This window comes from Rhinolophus sinicus, chromosome 7 (assembly GCF_057876585.1).
Source record: "Rhinolophus sinicus isolate RSI-liver-muscle chromosome 7, RSI-T2T, whole genome shotgun sequence".
NCBI classification, from domain to species: domain Eukaryota; kingdom Metazoa; phylum Chordata; class Mammalia; order Chiroptera; family Rhinolophidae; genus Rhinolophus; species Rhinolophus sinicus.
The window spans coordinates 13,249,152-13,254,742 of NC_142507.1; positions in this window are offsets into that span (position 1 = coordinate 13,249,152).

A 5,591-nucleotide genomic window follows, 5' to 3' on the forward strand; every position below is an offset into this window, starting at 1 on the left:
CAAGGGGAAGTGTTAGGAGATCAGAATCCTTAAACAGCTAGCATCAGCTTTTCGATAAAAGGTTGCTAGAAATTCCTTTAAAGTTTGCTAAGACCATTAGTTGTATGAAGTAAAACTATTATCCTTCCCTAGTAAGGAAATCTCATGGTCTTCCAATCTAGTTATTAAGAGTATTAAGAACAAAATATAAATCGCCCCTTCTCTCTCTCTCTCTCTCTCTCTCTCTCTCTCTCTCTCTCTCTCTCTCTCTCTCTCTCTCTCTTACGTGCATAAGCTATGTCTGTTAATAGTTGACAAAGCTTATTTACATATGTCGTGTCAGCAGTGACTGTGTTCCTCAGAGAATCATATTAGGCCTCTGAGCTCAAACCTACAAGGTAGACTTTGAAGATAATAATTATTTTAGTTGCTTATCAGTACGGAATAATAGCTTTTCTTAAGCACTAGTCATTTGGTGACTCAGTTATTTACTGTCAATTATGTGCAATTAATGATTGAACCAATTTCAAATGCAAAGGCTTAGGTTCATTGCTGTTATTTCCTCAGCTAAATCTCTAAGGAATCTGTGTCTGGCTCAACCAGATGTGTCAAAGATTTAAACAGACTTTAAGGGATTATAACTCTTTATATACCGGAAGACCCTTAAATTCTCTAGGTTTTCTAGAATAAACAACCTCAGTTCTTTAAATTTTTCTCACACCTCTTTTTTTAATGTTTTATGACTCTCATACAAATTCTTTCCAAATTCTCCTCATTTTTCTTTAGATGAGATGCTCAGTATGAGATATGGAAGTCTAAAAAGGATCAGGTAAATCTTAGTATAGTGAGAGCATTCTCTCGCAGCTCTTCAATTTGCACTCCCATAACGCAATTTAGAATTATTCTTCCATTTAAAATTGCATGTCATTATTATTAGATATTAAAATCTGAACCCTAAACACTTGTTGGGCCTACTTATATTTCTTGAGTTACATGTAAGAGGTTTCTTTGATTATCCTATTGCCTCTGCACCTACTTTACCAAAACTGTATTTTTCCTGGGTGATTTTGAATTTCATCATATTTGTTAAGACAAAAGACATCCACAATGGAAGGTGCACATCCTAGGGGTGCTCAAGACAATCTGCTTCAGTTCAGGAAGAAAATATCCGACGTCCACTTGTTTTTTATCTGAAAAGAAAGAAATCAAGCTCTATTATTTAACATACATATTGAAGCTGGCATGCCCATGCAGTCCTTTGTCAGTCAGTCACCCACTTGCTAAGAAGGGTGGGCTTTCCACTGGAAGGGAAACTCTCCTGCATCCAAGGTCAGTTTTATGTGGTATAGGGGGTCACTGAGGTGGTTAGTTTTGTGAAAACAAATCCTTTCTATAGAATCTATGCAACACTCTACTGAAATGGGGAGCAATTGTGGAACTCTTTTTCTTCTATTAAAGTATTCAAGATCTTTAGGATTAAAAGCATTGCTCCTCGATACACGCTGCCTCATACTGACTAGTGCCGCCATCACCACCATGTAACCCGGGACAAGTTATTTAACGTCTCTGGGGCTCAGTTTGTTCTGAAGGTTAAGTGAGTCAATATAAGTAAACCCATCACTGAAATCAGCACTACAGAAGCACTAGTTATTATTATTTAAAATAATACTTAAATATCAAGAATGAAACATTTTCCTTTCACAAAAATACAAGGGATCCAAATTTCTCTTAGAAAGAGAGTAGTACTCTTTTTTTAAGGTAAAGCTTTAGCAATGAATGAGAAAGTAACTCCATCCACTCTCCCCTTTAGTGTACATATGTTTTGAAAGAAATGCTTTGGGGAGAAAGTTTTGAAAAGGATGTTTGGAAATAGTCCCATCAGTATGTAATTTCATTGCAAAAAACTCTGTGTGTGTGTGTGCACGCGCACTCTCTTAAAACTCTAATATATGCACACTAAAGAATTTTGGAAATACAATTTTGTATTTGTTTAAATGTTTTCCAGTGGCCATCAGATGGCTCAGTTGGTTAGAGCGTGAGCCCTTAACAACAAGGCTGCCGGTTGAATTCCTGCATGGGATGGTGGGCTGCGCCCCCGGCAACTAAGATTGGAAAAGGCGACTGGACTTGGAGCTGAGCTGCGCTCTCCACAACTAGATTGAAGGACAACGACTTGGAGCTGACGGGCCCTGGAGAAACACACTGTTCCCCAATATTCCCCAATAAAAAATTTTTAAAAAATATATATATTTTTTCCAAATAATGAATTTCAGTTGGTCTTAAACTAATGTGTTGAAAAGGTAAAAAATGCAACGTCTTTAGTCTTCAGGAATTTTTGATTGATAGCAGAGAAAATGGATGTTTACTAGTCAAATTTCAACAAAAACCTTTGTAGAACTGGTTGATGGGATCGAAAATGGAAATAAGTACCTTAATAGATATAACCAACAATGCCTTTCATCAATAACAATCTAAGTATCTGTTTGAAATATCTTTTCCAGCTATGACAGCTATTAGAATATAGCATTAGAATAAACTAAATTAGAACTACATCTTTGAATCACTATGCCACATGTGTTAAACCAAGATTTTTAAAATGTAATAAAATACCAAGTAATAAAGCATCAAGTGAAACTAAAAAGGCTCTTATACTGTTAATAAAATACCACTAAATTATTTTTAAAATATTGATTATTTCATATTTTTTTATTTGGGGTTTCTATTTTACAATGTGTATAATACATTAGTATAGGAGGTTACAAATATGTAATTTGTATGTGGGTGTGTATGCTGAAACATTTTTAAGGATGAAGTGCATATTCAAAAAACAAAAGGTTAGTTACCTTCTACCATCTCTGTTCCGTGGTTTGGTGTCATCTAAGAACTTAATGTCTTTTGTTGTCTTCCTTTTTCTTTCAGTAAGTATTTGTTGATTACTAGTGTGTGCCAGGTATTGTGCTAGGCTCAGAGAGGTAGAAATGAAAAATATAATCCCCACCCATGAAAAGGAGTTTAAATCATTTATGAAACATATAATAAGGAACTATTCTCACAACTAAATTCCACAGAATCAGCTGCTTCTCAGCTCCTTCCCCTACTTCCACTCCCAGGCCTTTCCACAGATAATGATCTGCTGTGGATTGGGCTTTGAATTTGAAACTGGTCATTTTAACACCCACTTCGTTTTTCATGTCGTTTAAATAAACCATTTATTACTTATTTTCCTTTCTAGATATCTGCAAAGTGCTTTTAATGCAATCATGTGGGAACATAAATATTTCTGATTCAACAAACATTTCCTATGCAAAGCACTGAATTTAGACAGAGGGAAGTTTCAAGGTACAAAGATGTACTGTGCTTTCAACAAAAGGATTTTATATCCATGCTAGAACATGATAAAATGAGAACTGAGAAAAACACCTTATTTTGTCCTTATACTATTGAATGTATTCCTCAATACATCGCCTTTTTAAACATCTTACCCCTTTTGCCTTGTGCTATGTTTCTTCAAGCCTAGTAACACACTGTTTGAAAGTTTTATAGGCATGTTATTTGGCTTCAACCACCTCTTTCAAATTTCATTTCATGACTTATAATTTCAACCCATGACTGGGATAAATTACTTTTAATTGCTACTTATTTGCACTGCAGAACAATCATATGAAAAACAGGTAGAGGAAAATACTGCTGGAAATTAAGATCATAGAAATTAAAATTCCCTGCATGCCTAAATGGAATCCTATACCATCATTTCCCTAAATAGCAAGAAAACGTGATGATTTGAGGTATTTAAGGCCAGAAACAGGACCACATGACCTCCTGGGGTCTCGTTTACTTTTAAACTCTGCAGATAAGCAAAGTCAAAGCTCACAGCCTTGGGAAGAACCTATATACACTTGACTTTTTAAAACTGTACTAACAGTTCAGAAATTTGGGGCATGGTATGAAAAGTCAAAATTAGTTACAAAAGTCTGTGATGACATAAAATTTTAGAAAAATAAACAGCACATTAAGGCAATAAAGAGATAATATCGTCATTCGAATTTTAATTGATACATGCTCCTTGGGCTATCCCTCCCACAGAAAAATCCAATTTTTGCTATAATAATAATTTCCTTAGAAAATAAAAAGAAAAATCCAACTTGAACAAATTTCAGTATAATGTAGTGATTAAGGACATGGCTTTAGAGGACAACAGCCCTGGGTTTGAATCTCACTCTGCTGCTGACCAGCTCTGGACCGAGGCATAATTCCTAACTCCCCGGCCTCAGTTTTCTCATTCATAAAAGCAGTTCTTATTTCACAGGACTGATGTGAGGATTAAATGAGATAATCACACAGTAAGAACACAATATATGGTTAAAATTTTAAATTATATATATATATAATATATATAAATTACATACATATTACATGTATAAAATACATATTCATTATGAGAGGCAGAATGATGTCCCCACCCCCCCCAAAAGAAATCCACATCCTAGTCCACAGAACCTGTGAATATGTTACATGATATGGCAAAGAATTAAGGTTGCATAGACAACACAGATGAACTTTGAAGACATTATGCTGAGTCAAATAAGTCAGACAGAGAAAGACAAATACCATTATGATCTCACTTACATGTGGAATCTAAAAATAATCAAAACAAAAATAACTCATACATACAAAGAACAAATTAGTGATTGCTAGAAGCAGGGGTTGGGGGGAGGTTGGGGGGTAGGAAATGGGTGAAGGGGTCAAAAGGTGCAAACCTCCACTTATAAAATAAATGTCATGAGATATAATGTTCAGCATGGTGACTGTAGTTAATAATACTGTATTGTATATTTGAAGCTTGCTAGGAGAGTAGATCTTAAACTTTCTCATCACAAGAAAAATTTGTAACTGTGTGGTGATGGATGTTAACTAGACGTACTGTGGTGATCATTTTGCAATATACAGATATAGTGAATCATTATGTTGTACACCTGAAACTAATATAATGTTATATGTCAATTACACCTCAATTAAAAATTAATTTTAAAAAAGAATTAAAGTTGCAGATGGAATTAAGGTTGCTAATCAGCTGGCCTTAAGATGGGAAGAGGACCCTGGATTTTCTGGGCGGGCCCAAGGTCCTTAAAAGTGGAAGATAGCGGTAATAAAACAGAGTCAGAGAAAGAGACGTGACTATGGAGGAATGGTCAGAGAGATGTAACATTGCTGGCTCTGAAGCTGAAGAAGGGGGCTATGTGCTAAGGAATGTGGGCAGCACCTAGAAGCTGGAAAAGGCAAGGGAAGAGATTCACACCGCCTGCCTCCAATAAAAGAGGGCAGCCCTGCTGACACACCGATTTTAGCTCCGTGACAACCATGGCTGACTTCTAACCTATGGAGCTATAACGTAATACATTCGTGCTGTTTTAAGTCCCTAAGTTTGTGGTAACGTGTTATATCAGTAGGTAGAAAACAAATTAGATATATAGATAAATAAGGAGCCCTACAAAACTTGGGTAAGTATGGGCGTATGGAGAATTGTCTTTTTTCCTTCCAGTTGTAGAAACCATGCTAACTCACAAACATTTTTATTTTTGTTTTCTTTATATAATTAATTGCAAGAATTTGAC